General features: G+C 38.1%; 1 pseudogene; it reads right to left on the bottom strand.

Moving 5' to 3' along the window:
• The window catches only part of LOC118907094 (60S ribosomal protein L7-like), a 35457-nt pseudogene extending 27277 nt beyond the window's left edge, over positions 1-8180 (bottom strand).
• Between the last annotated feature and the right edge of the window lie 9314 nt (positions 8181-17494).

Genomic DNA, 17494 nt, shown 5'->3' with positions numbered 1-17494 from the left:
TTCTATCTTGTGTGCAATCTTTTCCTTTTGAGTAACAACCACAATCTACCCTATATCAACAGATTGTTCTTAACCAGTAGAGAGTTGTATACATATATTTTTCATGTCATACATCTTATATTTACATTGATTTTAACCAACTTCAGAATACAGTCCCTCTATTTCATATTTTCCCTCATGATCTTTACTTCTTTAAATATTTCAACATGCTTAGTCATGTTTATTGGTAGCTTTTCTAGGGTCATTTCAATGTTACACAGCCTCTCACATGCCCTCTCAAAAAGTCTTCTCTTCCTACTGTAAGGCTGACAGGAAAAGACTAAAGAATGTTCACAAATTCTTCCAATATGTAGAAACTCTTATTTGGTAGTTCTTGGGCCTAAGAAAAAAACTTAGTTTTAACACCTTTTGAGTGTATGCTATTATGAACATATGTATTTAGAAAATGCAACTTCAAAGGCTTCTGATTGGAAATATTCTTTTTTGAGACATAAAAATTGCATCAGCAAATATAATTAGTATTGCTAAATTATTATCTATAATCTTGAGAGAAAAAAAGAAATTCCTCCTCTGTAATTTTAAATTTAGTATGTGCCAATAATAAATGTCATTATATGTATAATCTTCATGCATTATAAAATTAAAATACAAAACCATTGAACAGAAAGAGGTGGGGAATTCAGTGAGGCAATTTATTTGAGACAATCTGAAACTTAATGTCAATTTCTTACAGCTCAACCATATCAACTTACATATTGGTTTTTTGATGCAGTATTGAATCAGCACAGGGAGATTTTGAATAACATAGACCAAGACTTGTTCTGAAGCACATAAATCATTTTTGACATATATGTTCATAACAACAGCCTTCAGAAGAAAAGGGAACAGTGTAAGTTCTAAGAAACTGGGCAGGAATACTTCCTAACGTTCAGTGGTTTAGATGAGTTGCTAAATTCTAAGTTGCAAAAGTATACATAGTTTGCATGAAAAATAATTTTATTTATTATGCAGACAAAAAGTCCCTTTGAACATGTTCTATTTGGGGGTAATTTTGTGACTCAAAGAGTTCTTCATATTTCCCCAGGGATGCTTTAATCATTTCTCCCTGTTGCCCTTTAAAGACATCAAAAAATCCAGCTATGTGTCATAAATGTACATATGCACCAGAAGCACTTAGAACATGCATTTCCTGCTACATAATTAGGGGTGGAAGAGCAGGTCTTTGTGAAGTAAATGGTCGCTTTCCCATTTAGCTGAAGGTAAATCCCTTAAATCTCAATATTTCACAATAACTCCTTAATATTCATTAATGGATCAGTGTCCAAACCAAACTATTGTAGTTCTGAGAGATTTTTTTCATTGTACAGTATAGCCAAAGGGCACCTGTTGGAACAGCATCTGAGATCTAGAGAAACTTAATGGAAAAAAATTTTTTTTAAATAAACTAAGTCTATATTTTCACAACCAAACCAAGCCAGGAAATACCTAGATTTAGACACAGTTACTGTAATTTGAAGCAGTATTTTGGAGGGGAGTAAAAGCAATTTCTATGTGCTCTTAAAACAGAATTAACCAACATCCTACATAGGTCTTTCCAGATGAGGCAAAAACCTTTTTTCTCCTGTACTTGCGATTATTTGTTCTGATAGAAAAGGAAACTTCTCTCACTCTCCATATTTCAGAGAAATTAGCAAATCTTTCCATTATCAAAAATTTTAATTATTTCATTAATTTAAGTGTATTTTTAACTGGGAGCATAAAGTCATATAAAATAATACAAAACTATACTGAACTTTCTTCCCTGCATGTGTTGCTGGTTGTAGCATTTCCACTCCAAAAGGTTTGCCTTCTTTCTATCAACTATTATGCTAACTTGTTGGTTTATATTTCTTTTTCCTACTGAGGATCTGAAAGTCCTTTTTGGCTGTTGGAATTTTTCTAGGCCATAGCTCCTTGCCTCCCACAATTCTTAATATTCATCTCACTCATTCCACTTCTCCAAGAGCATGGCCCACCGTTATATATTCTTTCCATTTCTCTATTAATATTTAAATATCCAAGAACTTGTTAAATGTCTTTCCTTTCTTGTTAGGGATTTATAGTTGTTGTTTAAAAAGATTATTCTAATCCCCCCTGAACCTCACTATTCTCCCTGATGGTAGTATTATGCTTTTTTGTCTTTATTGTATTTGAAATTTGTTTCACAAAAGGCCAGAATGACATTTCTGAGTGTCTGAAGATGCACTCCCTTCGTTTTCTTCATTTTCACAAAATGGGTGCTCACACACAGCTACCTCTGCTCAAAATGTCTTCCTGCCCTTTTTCTCTGGCCAACCCCTAAGCGGTTCTACTTAATAATCAATTTTTCTCTGAAGCCTTCCAGTCCTCCATCTCTATCCTTCCACAGGATTTTACATGTGCCTTTTAGTATATTTTACTAAAATCAATTACATAGGCTGTGAGTTCTTGAAGGAAACAGTATTGCCCTCAAAATCCCTAGTGCTTATATAGACATACCTCATTTTATTGCATGTTGCTTTATTTCACTTCAGAGATATGGTGTTTTTAGGAATTGAAGGTTTGTGGCAACCCTGTATCAAGCAAGTCTATCAGTACCATTTTCCAACAACATTGCTCACTCTGTGTCTCTCTGTCACATTTGGGTAATTCTCACAGTGTTTCACACTTTCTTATTATTACTAATTTGTTACAGTGATTTGTGATCAGTGATCTTTGATATTAATTACTATTGTATTATTTTGGGGCACCATGAGCCATGCTCACACAAGACAGTGAACTTGTGTTCTGACTGCTCCACTGACCAGCTGTTCCCTGTCTCCCTCCCTCTCTTCAGACCTCCCTATTCCCCAAGAAACAAAAACATTGAAATTAGAACAATTAATTACCCTATAATGGCCTCTAAGTGTTTGAGTGAAAGGAAAAGTCATAAGTCTCTCACTTTAAATCGAAAGTTAGAAATGATTAGGCTTAATAGGAAAGGCATGTCACAAGCTGAGATGGGTCAAAAACTGAACCCCTTGGGCCAAACAGTGAGCCAGGTTGTGAATGCAAAGGAAACATTCTGGAAGGAAGTTTAAAGTGCTACTGCAGTGAATACATGAATGATAAGAAAGCAAAGTAGCCTTATATTGATGTACAAAGAGTTTTAGTGCTCTGGACAGAAGATCAAACCAGCCACAACATTCCCTTAAAACAAAGGCTAATCCAGAGCAAAGCCCTAACTCTCTTCAATTCTGTGAAGACTCAGAGAGGTGAGGAAGTTGCAGAAGAAAAGTTAGAAGCTAGCAGATATTGATTCATGAGGGTCCCATCTCCATAACACAGAAGTAGCAGCAAGTGCTCATGTAGAAGCTGCACGTTATCCAGAAGACCTAGCTAAGGTCATTAATGTAGGTGGCTGTACTGAACAACAGCTTATCAATGTAGATTAAATAGCCTTCTATTAAAAGAAGATGCCATCTAAGACTTTTATAGCTCAAGAAGAGAAGTCAATGCCTGGCTTCAAAGCTTCAAAGGACAGGCTGACTCTCAGGGAAGGGGCTGATGCACTTTAAGTTGAAGCCAGTGCTTATTCACCATTCCAAAACTCCTAGGGCCTTTAAAAGTTCAACTAAATCTATTCTGCCTGTGCTCTATAAAGGGAACAACAAAGCCTGGATGACTGCATATGTCTTTACAACATGGTTTACTGAACATTTTAGACCCACTGTTGAAACGTACTACTCAGAAAAAAAAGATTTATTTCAAAATATCACTGCCCATTGACATTGTACCTGATTACCCAAGAGTTCTAATGGAGATATACAATGAGATGACTGGACTTTTTTCGTGCCTGTTAACACAACATCCATTCTGCAACCCATGGAAAACAGAGTATCTGTGACCCATAAGGGTTATTATTTAAGAAATACACTTTGTAATGCAATGGCTGAATCTGGGCAAAGTAACTGAAAACTTTCCAGAAAGGATTCACCATTTTAGATATCATTAAGGACATTTGTGTTTCATGGGAAGGAGTTAAAATGTCAACATTAGTAGGAGTTGGGAAATTGATTCCAACCCTCATGGATGACTCTGAGGGATTCAAGATTTCAGTGGAGGAAGTAAGTGCAGATGTGGGGGAAATAGCAGGAGAACTAGAACTAGAAGCGGAGCCTGAAGATGTAACTGAGTTGCTACAATCTCACAATACCACTTGAACAGATATAGAATCACTTGTTATGGCTGAGCAAAGTAAGTGGTATCTTGAGATGGAATCTACTCCTGGTGAAGATGCTGTTAAAATTATTAAAATAACAATGAATTTAGAATATTACATAAACTTAGTTGGTAAAGCAGTGGCAGGATTTGATAGAATTGACTCCAATTGGGAAAGAAGTTCTACTGTGTGTAAAATGCTATCCAATAGCATCAAATGCTACAGAGAAATCATTTGTGAAAGGAAGAGTCCAGTGATGCTATAAACTTCATGGCTGTCTTATTTTAAGAAATTAGCACAGACACTCCAACCTTCCACAACCACCACTATGATCAGTCAGCAGCCATGAGCATCGAGGCAAGACACTCCATCAGCAAATAGATTACAACTTGTTGAAATCTCAGATAATCATTAGCATTTTTTAGCAATAAAATATTTTTTAATTAAAGTATGTCCATTTTTTAATATAATACAATGCACACTTAATAGGCTATAAAATAGTGTAAATATAAGTTGTATATGTGCTAAGAAACAAAAATTTCTCTTGACTGGCTTTATTAATATATTCATTTAATTGTGGTGATCTGAAACTGAACTCACAATATCTCTGAGTATGCCTGTAAATTATATTCATCATTCTTCTATTTGCTCACTTAATTATTCATTTAAAAATATTTTTCAAGAGCCTACTGTAGGCAAGCAGTCTTTAGGGATCCAAAGATCAGCCATGAGTGACACAAACAGGATCCCTTTTCTCTGGAAGCTTTTATCTTAATAAGATGAAGCCAGACAATGAGCAAGTAAAAAATTAGTAGGACAATATGACTTCAGTTGTTAACTGCTATCATATGTATGTGTGTGTGTGTGTGTGTGTGTGTGTGTGTGTGTGTGTGTGTATGTATATGTAACAGGCTAGTAATACTATAATGGAAAGGGTTCTACAGATAGAGCAGTAAGACAAAGCCTCTTTGGGTAGTGATGTTTGGGCTGCAATCTGAATGGCATGAAAAACAGCCTTAAGAACACCTGATTAGGGAAATACAAATTAAACCCACAATGAACTATCACATCACATCTATCAAAATGACTATTATCAGAAAAAAGAGAGAGAGAAATGCTGGCAAGGATGTTGAGAAAAGAAAACAATTGAACATTGTTGGTAGAAACATAAAATTGGTGCAGCCACTATGGAAATCAGCATGGAGATTCTCCCCAATATCAAAAATGGAACTACCATGTGATCCAGCAGTTCCACTTGTGGGTATATATCTGAAGGAAATATCACTATCTTGAAGAGATACCTGCATCTCCATGTTCTTTGCAGCCTTACTTGGAATAGGCAAGACATGCAAACAACATACGTGTCCATCAATGGATGAATGGATAAAGATAATGTGGTATATGCATACAATGGAATATTATTCAGCCATAAAAAGAAGGTAATTCTGCTTTTTGCAACAACAAAAATGAACCTTGAGGGAATTATGTTAAGGGAAATAAGTCAGACAGAGAAAGACAAATACTATATGTTCTCCCTTATACGAGGAATCTAAAAGAGTGAACTCAAAGAAACAGAGAGTAAAATGGTAATTGCCAGGGCCTGAGGGATGCAGGAAATGGGAGATATTCATTAAAGGATACAAACTTCCAGCTATAAGATAAATAAGTTCTGGGGATGTAATGTACATCATGGTGACTATAATTAACAATACTGTATTACATATGTGAAAGTTGTTAAGAGAGTAGATCTTAAATGTCATCACCCCACCAAAAAAGTGGTAATTACATGAGAGGATAAACATGTTAACTAATGTTACTGTGGTCATCATTTTGCAATATGTATGTATATCAAATAATCATGTACACATTGGACTTATATATGTTATATGTCCATAATATCTCAATAAAGCTGGGGAAAGAATATCCTGAAGTAAATTTTTAAAAAGGACAAAGAGGATCTGGATATAGGCCTTATAGCAGGAGCAAGCTTGGCATGCCAAAGGAACAGAAAGAGAACTAAGTGGGTAGATCATAGCAAGTAAGAAAGAAAGAGAGGGTAACAGAGGACAGACTAGGTAAGGCCTTGAAGGCCATGGTAGGAGTTGGGATTTCATTTTAGTGCAATTGCAAGCCACTGGAGCTTTAAAAAAAGTGATACAAAGTAGCTTGGACTTAAAATTACAGTTGTTCCATATTTGTTAAATGAATGAATAAATTATTTCCCCTTCATTTCTATATCATCAACCAGTATTTTATGTTAATTTTTTAATCTTGTATTGCTGTTTTAGTATTAGAAGTTGGAGAAGAAAGCTGGTGTGCTGCTCCTGATTTGCTGGCATCCTGTCTCCCAGACTGTTCACTCACTTCATTGTTTTGATTTTCATGAATGACTTCTTCACACACTGTTCCCTCTGCCCAGAAGGTTCTTTCTTCCCTTCTTTTTCTGGCTAATTCTTGATCACCTCCCTAAAATACCTCTGAGTCTGAAGGTAGAGCACATCATCTAGTTGATGGGTGACAGTCATTGGTCCATATTTATTGACTGAATAGAGCTAATATTTCAAAACTTCTACACAGAGAGAGTTGGGGTCTTGGTTGTACTCCCCCACCCCAAGCAAGATAGCAGTCTTGGTTGCTGATAAACTTTCCTTTGTGTGTACTCTACCAAAATTTAAATTGAGGCAAGCAGGTGAGCAAGTGAATTGGGAAGTAATTTGATTATTGTTCTATATCTAAATCATAACATCCAATCCAGCTTTTATGAGTATGAAGATTGATTATTTTGGTCTCATTTACCTAACTCTCATATCTCCCCCAAAATTGGCTCTGAATTCAGAGCAAAGGAAAAGAGTTTCTGAAATCTGAGAAAGATACAGTATAACATGGCTGTGCCACACTAAAATAGAAGTTAGAGGAACTGCTACACTTGGGGTCTTTACAACTCTAGTTCTAACTAGTTGTGAAACTTTAGGTCAGTCACTCAAGACCAATAACTGACTCTTACTCTATGTCAGGCACTCATTAAGCACTACATAGATTATGTCATTTAATTTTCAAAACAATTCTGAAATAGACACAATTATCATCCCATTTTACAAATGAAAATTGGGCACAGACCGTAAGTCTGACAGCTTCAGTTTGAACCCAGACAGCCTGGCCTGAGAGGCTGACTCACCTTTGCAAGTTTCCATTTTGCTCATCTGTAGAATGCACTGCTGGTTGGACCAGACAATCTCTAAAATGTCTTTCAACCCTGAGTTTCTCTGACACTTACTTCCATTGCCTCATCTGCCTTCTCAAAGATGACAGGTCCATCTTCAATACTCTAATTTTGGCAACATTACCCCCATTTCTGCCAGTATTTATTTCTGTGAGTAGTTAGTGGAAGGCACACAATTTAGCTTGACAATTATAGCTGAATGTTTCCCCAGCCCCTAAAATGGATGTAAAGCTAATTTTATCAGGTCAACAAGTCTGACCTACATATTTTCCCCAATAATTATCATTTCAATTCTATCTCCTGCCAGAAGCTGAGGACTCCAAAAATTAAATCTTTATTTTGGTAATATCTGTGTCTCCAACTATTCTCTCTCCCTATCCTCTTTCTCTTCCAAGTTGCAACCTTCAATAGGGAGAAACTATTAATACTCCATACTTCCTTACCCACCCCAGACCTTAATATCACATGTAGAAACAGATGATATCTTACTTCCTATTACACTTTGTTTCCCCATAACATACATACTAACCATATCCAATCGTGACTGCTTGGAAGCAGTCAGATACTCCTTATGTTCCTGTTTAACACTGCTCATCATTTCCCCACTAACTTCTCTGTCATATGGCAGGCTGGGGAGGAGAGGGTCTGGGGACTCTCGGCAACTTCTTCATCCCAACTCACTGTGGCCCTGAAAAATAAACTCACCTCCTGAATGGCCACCTTGGGTCTGTTCTGGGTCATCGTGACCTCACTGTGGAGCCACCATCACACCTCTCATCCTCCAGGAAACTGAAAGAGAGTCCTCCCATAGTCTGGCACCATCGTACATCTTTTTATCTGTAGGTTATAGAGTCCATCTTACTTTTTAAAGATACAGATTCATACAATTTGAGATGAACCAGAGAACTGATGGCTAGCTCTACTGAACCCTGATTGTTTTCCTTTTATTTCTGTTTTGCTGTATTTTCTGACTCTTGACATTCATTTTTAGTACATGCTAATAACTGAGGATCTTCTTCTTCTTCTTGACCTCCTTCTAACTAAACAATTATGTTGCACTGTATCTAGTGTACATAATGATTAATAAAAAGTTAACATATGTTCAACAAAGGACATGTGCTAGAACATGTAAGACCATACTATTCACAAGTGCCTTAAACTAGAGACTAACCAAATGCCTGTCAACAATAGAATGAGTAAAAAGATTGTGGTGTGTTTCCACAATGTAATACAAGAAATCAACAAGTTTAACTATAGTCAACAATGTGGACAAATTTCACAAACCTAATTTGAGTGAAAGAAGCCCAGCACAAAAGGGTAAAACTATATGCTTCCATTTATATAAAGAACAAAACCATGTGAAAACAAATCAACTGTTAGAAGTCAAGATAGTGGTTACCCCTGGGGGTTAGGGGAGAGTGCCTAGAATGGGGCAAATGGAGTACTGGCCATATTCTGTTCTTGATCCAAGTGTTGATCACATGGGAGTATTCAGTTGTAAACACTCAATGAGCTCTACATTTTAGGATAGGTGCACTTTCTGCACAAAGTTTAGACTTTAAAAACAGCTTAATAAACTAAACAAAAGAGAAAATAAGACATAAAAATTGAACACAAACTGAAAAAAACTAATATCTTTTTTTAAGTACTTGCTTTTGTGCCAGTTGATATTTATCTATGCCATTTTTATGTGCTAATTTATTTCATCTACAGTAATAGTGCCAAATCCAGGATTCTAATGCAGACAACCTTGAGTGTTGATTTAAATCTTGGCTCTGCCAATTTCCAAGAATTTTGTTTTGTTTTTGCTTTTTTTTTTCTTTTGTTTTTACTTCCTAAGCCTCAGTTTTCATTTATAAAGTGAAGGCAGTAATAGTACTACACTATAGGTTTGTGGTGTCACCTGAGCAAATCCTTATAATGTACTTAACATAATGCCTAAAGTAGTAAGTGCTTAATAAATCTTTACAATATTGTAGTTTCTGGTTTATCTTACCTAGAAATACTCATCTCTTGTAAGCTGAAGCATTGAGAGAGAGTCCACAAGATCCTTCACATTCAGAGATTAGAAACTAAGAGAGCAGCATGTCCTGCTCTGCACAGAAAAGGAAGGATGGGAGAGAGGGAGGAACGAGGGAAGAATGACATTCTAACGATAGTGGTAGGAATGGGAACAAATTTAAAACTATTCAAGATAAATCATTATCACCAGACTTCCTAAAAGAAAAATTAAGATAAAGGAATTAATTGAATCATACTTCTCTCTGAATACTGACACTTGTCATGATTTTGCATTGTATATGCCTGACAGAAGTATGTGTAGCGGTGAGACTGATGACTCAGAGTCGGAGCGCCGGAGTTTAAGTCGTGGCCGCTGGTATCACCTGGGCAAATGACCTCCCTTCCTCAGTTTGCTCACCTGTATGATAAGGGTAATATTAATGGTTCCCACCTCATAGTTTGAGACTTAAAACAATTAATATTGGTAAATAACTTGGAATAGTTATTTATAGAGAAGCATATAGAAAGCACTAATAGCTGTTTGTGAAAGACAACAAACAGGTTAAATGTTCAAGGTTACTCTGGGAAAAATCATAAAGTCAAAGTTTTCTTCTATCCTTTCTCAGTCCTCTTTGAAGTGCTTCTATGTTGCCCCCTCCAGGGCCCCAGTGCACACAGGCCAACTCCTGGTAACTCCGTCCTCCCTAAAAAGCTCCACTTGGACCTGCCTCCTCCCCATCCCAGATCCTCCCCTCGGAAACTTTATAAAATTTACTTGTACTACATTTCACTCCACTCAATCTGGGAAAAAAAAGTTACCCTTTTGAACAGATAATAATTGGAGAATTTTTCTCAGACAGCATTTCTGATTTTGACAGAGCTTTCTGAAATCTGCTTCACAATCCAGTGAATAGACACAAATGGTACAAACTTCCAGCACCATCTTTTGCCAACTGGAAAATACTTCAGTCAGAAAAATCTTGTTGTTTTGGGTCACAACAACTACATAACTATTATACCCTGATTATTTTAGAGCTGCAAATTAAAAAATGAAAACAGTTTTTTTTTCTATCCTTTCATATCCAAAAAAAAAGGAAAGAAGTGGAAAATTAAGAGGAGTATGTTCCTGTTCTTCTACCGAATTTTAATTTCCCTGGGGAATGGAGAAAATTTCTAGCCTATCCTCTCCCATGTTGAAACTATATTTCCCAATACTCTGGAAGCCTAGGAGATAGATCCTTCCTTAACCCCACCATCAATTTCCCTGACTGATTCCAGAAGCAACCACATGGCACACATGCACATACCCATGCGTGCACATTCATATGAACACGCACATACATAGAACTGCATTCCCATCCCTTTCCAGCCCTGCAGTATATTTCCCCAAGTGAGAAAACTAATTCTGATGACCCAACTTGCACAACCTGGACCTTAGTGGTACCCTCCACTTTAGTTAATAACAGAGACCAACCTGAGTTGCAGAAGCTAAATAAAGTGCTGACCTAGGCACCATTCAGAAGACCAGCTGCCATGGACTATGCTGTTGCGACCTTCCGAATGACTCACTTAATCTCGGATGTACTTCAGTTCAGATGGCATTGAGAGTATTACCCACAGGCAGAAAGGAATCTCTGACTTTAGGAAATGATTGAGAGGCAGTTAAGACCAGAGGTCAAAGCCTCTGACCCTTCTCTTCCTCCAGAGGCATCTGGCCTGCCAGGCATTGGATTATAACATGGACGCATCAGGGTTTTAAGTTCCTATACGAGTCAGGGTGTTCCAGACATTTCCTGGCACTATGGATACCATCCAAAAAGCTAGCATCAATACCTCAAGATAAAGCCAATACCAAATTTTTCCAGAGCATGGATGCCAATCATGCAGCAGGGAAAGAATATAAATTCTCACTATGATATAACCCCTAAAAACTACTGGGAATCATCTGAACATTGTATTAGAAGGTGTATCTAATAATGTAAGCCTACATTAATCAATGACTCAGAAAGAACCAAATATAAACAATTACCCATGTACGGAAAGCACTTCCAGGGAAGCTGAGTCGGGTCAAGACTGAAAGATGGTTCGGGACATCCAGTACAGAGTATTCTCCTTCCTCTAGTCTCTGGGCAGAAAGGACTTTTGGAAATGCTTTTTATATTCCTTCAATATTTTGGATTTTATGTGTACAAAATACATGGGTATTCTACAATCATCAGGCTGTTCCAAAAACCTGAATCCTTAAAGTGCCAGTGAGGACATCTACCCTCAGGTAGACTCCCTGGATAAGAGCCATATGCTATCAAGGTCCCATGGTCCGGTCCATGCCTCCACCCTGACTCAGCCCCCTAACGTCCTCTTGGCAGAAGTCTACAGCCAGTGCAGCTCCATCAGGCTCTCACTAACCTTGTGCTTTTCAACCATTCACACTCTAATTCAACTCCCAATAGTCTCACTCTTTCACGAACCTTTACAATGTCAGGAAAATTGCAGGGAAGGACTCTGGCTGCTGTACCTGTGAGGAAAAAAGAAAAATAGGTACAATTTTTGCACACCCATGGCTAAAAGCAGTGTTGCCCTTGACCTGGATAAGGCCTTAACTTGTGCCCTATCAGCTGGTTGGTCTTAGAACTGGTGACACTGGTGGTAGCTTCCAAATGATTGCAGAGCCAGCCAATAGCACAAAGACAGAACTACCACCCAGCTGATCTCTTCAACCCAGTTATTGATGTTAAGCCACTAAATTTGGGGGTGGTTTGCTACACACCAGTAGATAACCAAAACATCAAGAAAGAAGACTTTTAAGACATTTAACTTGTCGTTATGGATGCATTCTCTCTGTTTTTCAAGAGATTTGCACTTAAAAGAATTAATATCCTTTTCAGTTACTTCTAAATGTCAGTTTAGAGCTGACATGGAGCAATGAGATATACAGGCCTTTTATGGACTATATATATAACACCAAGCAGAGGCTCTGAATAATTAGCACACAAATCGTGCTTTTCATACCCTTGAAAAAATACTGAATTTTCATGCCAACAGCTTAAAATAATTAAAAATACAAGATTAAAGATGAAAATACAACTTGAAAAAAATCCCCGGTGATCCATAGAATTTGTAGTAACTACAAATAAGCAAGATTCCAAGGTTATCTCCATATTCCTCCCGCAAGAACACTACTCACCAACTGTGTACTGTAAAAGCCGTAAACACAAAAGACCCCGGAGCAGTACACTGTCCTTAAGAGAACACCCAGTTCTCATCATCTAGACCCATGCCAGTATTATGGTCTATTAATGAAATCTGGGCTCTTCAGCATAAGGGTCCCTATATGCCACTAATCCTTGATGTCTCAAAGGACCACACGTTAGTATATTTAAGAGAGGTTTAAAGCACTCAAGGGGCCATACCATTCCAATATAGGTGACTGTCACACACTGTGTGATTTCTGTTCCTCCATCCAACACTTTGGCCCCTAGAAATGACCACAGCTGCTATGAGTCAGTGCTATTTAATAATGGTGTGAAATGTTGCCAAGTTTGGATCAGTGGAGTTGCTATTTTTCTCTGGGCAATTCAGATCTTTGCTTTATTTGCATCCTAGACTGCCACGCCCACATGCTTAAAGGTATTTAACCTTAGTCATAGCAGAGCCAGATAAGCATTGAGCCAAGTCTGTTCTCGAGTAAGAATTATGAGTTAATGGCTGATTAAATGTATTTGCTCACCCATCAGATAAATTACATGGTGGTATCATTGAAAACAGAGCAGAGGGGCCAACAACCCCAACACCAGTAGTGCTGCATCAGAAAACTAGAGTTGCTGTTCCACGGCAAACTCTACTTCTACTTCTACTTCCACAGCCAAACTCCAAGGCCCACAGGAATCAGCCAGAGTCCGGGAGGACCCAGATACTTCCCCATGTGTTGATTCCTAAACAAACTGAATCCCTCCCTTAGTCCCAGGAAAACACCAGCAATAGCTGGATCATACATCATCCAACCACAGCCCAACCTGTCTCTTCAGATGTTAGAAACACCTCAGTCCATAATAGGAATTAGCTAGAACCTTAGACCCAGCACCAAAACAAGGGAGACTAGTAATTTGGTTCCCCTTCAAATCAATATTATTTAAATATTTGTACAACATGCCTTGAGCAGGAATATGGTGATATTGATCTTTTATTCTCAAACTCACATATAACTTCTCAAGTTATTATTTGTAGTGTTACAATGAGAATATTCATTGAGAAACATATGAAAGCAGTTAATATGTACATAACAAGGTAAACCACTATGGTCCAGTTTGTTCCTGGCAAGTTTCTGGCTTGTGATGCTCTTCCCAGACATCTCAGCCTTAATTAAGTATCCTCTTTTAGGAGTACCCCCAAAACATAGATGTCAGGATGGACAGTTCATCAATGCTGGTCTGAAATATTCTGAGGTCAACACTCCAGAAAGACTTATTGCATTTTTCAAAGATCATTTCATCACTTTTAAGATAAGGACCTAGGAGATATTTGGATATTAGAGTATCAGAAGCCTCTTAGAAAAGGTGATTCTGTCATTTCAGTCAACATGTTGATCTTCCCCACTATAAACCTTTACAGAAAGTTGCCTTGAGTTGTCCTAGAGTTGTTATTCTATAGTAACAGAATGTATTACATAAACATTCAGCCAAAATAAATACTTTCAATAATTTCTGTCAGTATTTCACATTTCTGTGATATTTCCTAAACTTAATCACAACCTTTGAATTCAAACAATAAATATTATTAATATACTTAGCATATTACTTGGTATTATTCAAACTGAATAAACAATTGTTAATGTTGTTATGTTAGATAACTTTGCATTATAAAGCAAACAGGAAAGAAACCATGCAATGAAAACCCATAACTATTCCTTCAAATATATACATCTTTTTATTGTTTTTATATCTACATGTTTCAATTGCTTCTAAAAAACAGCCGCTTTCTGTTCGTACCACCATGGCATTCTTCCTTAAATCAACTGCAGCTTCTCTTGATTAACCAAGAGTAGAATGACTCACTATGTCAATAAGCATTCGGAATCACAGACACAATACAGTGAATATGGCAGATGTCAGTGGAACACATTTAAAAATCAAATGGTATTTAAAAGGCCATATACCCTAAAGTGTGGGTGTCAGTTTCTGGACAGCTAAATTACAAAGGTGTAGGATTTTGGGAAGATGGCGGCGTGAGTACAGCAGTGGAAATCTCCTCCCAAAACCATATATATTTTTGAAAATACAACAAATAAAACTATGCCTAACAGAGAGACCAGAGGACACAGTACAACAGCCAGGCTACATCTACATCTGCGAGAACTTGGCATCTCATGAAGTGGGTAAGATACAAGCCATAGCCCAGTGGGACCCAAGTGCTCCCCCCACCCCAGCTCCCCAGTGGGAGGAGACGAGTTGGAGCAGGGAGGGAGTGGGAGCCCAGGACTGCTAAATAACAAGCCCTGGTAATCCGCACCAGGAGCACAGACACACATTGCATGGTGTGCTGGATATTAGGGAAACAGAAAAGTAAATCTGCAAGCAGTTCCCCCGCAGCTGGCTCCCCTGGGACAAAAGAAAAGTGAGTGCTTTTTGAAAGTCTTAAAGGGACAGGGGCTCACAGTTGGAAAGAATCATCTTGGCACACTCAACCCAGCAGGCTGGGAATCCCGGGAAACTTCAGGCGCACTAACCCCCTGGATAGCAATGAAGCTCTGAAGCCCCTCACAGCAAAAAACAGCCTACCATTCATCCCCCCTCTAGCACAGCCCCAGCAGAGCAGCCTGGGAGTGGCAGTGCCCACAGCAGTCGACCAGAGCCTCCCCCCAGTGCGCAGACACCTGGGCCAGACCCAGGGACACCGGCAGCAAGCAGCTGCCTGGCACAGACAGAGGAAACCAGGACAGGGCATGAAGGGGTGCTGTTCTTGTAAGAGAGCACACCCGGCATGCCTGCCACTGCCCACAGGGCTCTGGGTGGCCACAAGGGCTGCTCCCGGTGTGACAGGTAACCAGCAAAGTCAGCGGAAAAGGGAAGTGTGACCAGCAAGCAGGAATGGACTTTGTTCTTCAAGCTAACACATGTACCACCTGCCTACAACTTCCTCTTTTACCATGAAAAGGTAGAAGAATTTGGTCCAGTGCAGAATCACCCAGACAACCCCTGAGAGAAGACCTGGGGAGATAGATTTAACCAAGCTTCCTGAAAAAGAATTGAAAGTAAAGGTCATAACCATGTTGATGGACCTGCAGAGAAATTTGCAAGAGCTAAAGAAGTTGGGAGAGAGAATACAGAAATAGAACAATCTCTAAAAGAACTTAAGAGCAGACTAGATGAAGTGCTAGAGGCCATTAATGGAACAGAAATCAGAGAACAGGAATATAGAGAAGCTGAGGCAGAGAGAGATAAAAGGATCTCTGGGAATGAAAGAATATTAAGAGAACTGTGTGACCAATCCAAATGGAACAATATTTGCATTATAGGGATACCAGAAGAAGAAGAAGAGAGAAAAGGGATATAAAGTGTTTTTGAAGAAATAATTGTTGAAAACTTCCCCAAACTGGGTAAGGAAATAGTCTTTCAGACTATGGAAGCCCACAGATCTCCCAACACAAGGGACCCAAGGAGGACAACAACAAGACATATAATAATTAAAATAGCAAAGATCAAAGACAAAGACAGAGTATTAAAAGAAACCACAGAGAAAAAAGGTCACCTACAAAGGAAAACTCATCAGGCTATCATCAGACTTCTCAACAGAAACCTTACAGGCCAGAAGAGAATGGCATGATATATTTAATGTAATGAAACAGAAGGGCCTTAAACCACATCCAGCATGATTATCATTTAAATATGAAGGAGGGATTAAACAAACCCCAGACAAGCAAAAGTTGAGGGAATTTGCCTCCCACAAACCACCTTTACAGGATACTTTAAAAGGACTGCTCTAGATGGAAACATTCCTAAGGCTAAATAGATGTCACTAGCGAAAATAAAATCACACCAAAGAAAGCAGACCAACCAAATACTAACTAAAGGCAAAAAATAAAATCACCTATGCACAAAAGCAGTCAAAGGAAACACAAAAGAGTATAGATTAAAACGCCTAACATATAAAGAATGGAGGAGGAGGAATAAGAAGGAAGAGAAATAAAGAATCATCAGACTGTGTTTATAACAGCTCAGTAAGGGAGTTAAGTTAGATAGATAGTAAAGAAGCTACCCTTGAACCTTTGGTAACCACAAATCTAAAGCCTGCAATGGCAATGAGTACATATCTTTCAATAATCACCCTAAATGTAAATTGACTGAATGTACCAATTAAAAGACAAAGAGTAATAGAATGGATAAAAAAGCAAGACCTATCTATATGCTGCTTACAAGAGATGCACCTCAAACCCAAAGACATACACAGATTAAAAGTCAAGGGATGGAAAAAAGATATTTCATGCAAACCACAGGGAGAAAAAAAGCAGGTGTTACAGTACTTGTATCAGACAAAATAGACTTCAAAACAAAGAAAGTAGCAAGAGATAAAGAAGGACATTACATAATGATTAAGGGGTCAGTCCAACAAGAGGATATAACCATTATAAATATATATGCACTCAATACAGGAGCAACAACATATGTAAAACAAATACTAACAGAATTAAAGGAGGAAATAGAATGCAATGCATTCATTCTAGGAGACATCAACACACCACTCACTCCAAAGGACAGATCCACCAGACAGAAAATAAGTAAGGACACAGAGGCACTGAACAACACACTAGAACAGATGGACCTAATAGACATCTACAGAACTCTACATCCAAAAGCAGTAGGATACACATTCTTCTCAAGTGCACATGGAACATTTTCCAGAATAGACCACACACTAGGCCACAAAAAGAGCCTCAGGAAATTCAAAAAGATTGAAATTCTACCAATCAACTTCTTGGACCACAAAGGTATAAAACTAGAACTAAATTGGACAAAGAAAACAAAAAGGCTCACAAACACATGGAGGCTTAAAAACATGCT

The sequence above is a fragment of the Manis pentadactyla genome, chromosome 1, assembly GCF_030020395.1.
Source record: "Manis pentadactyla isolate mManPen7 chromosome 1, mManPen7.hap1, whole genome shotgun sequence".
Classification (NCBI taxonomy): domain Eukaryota; kingdom Metazoa; phylum Chordata; class Mammalia; order Pholidota; family Manidae; genus Manis; species Manis pentadactyla.
This window is presented reverse-complemented; position numbering and strand designations above follow the sequence as displayed.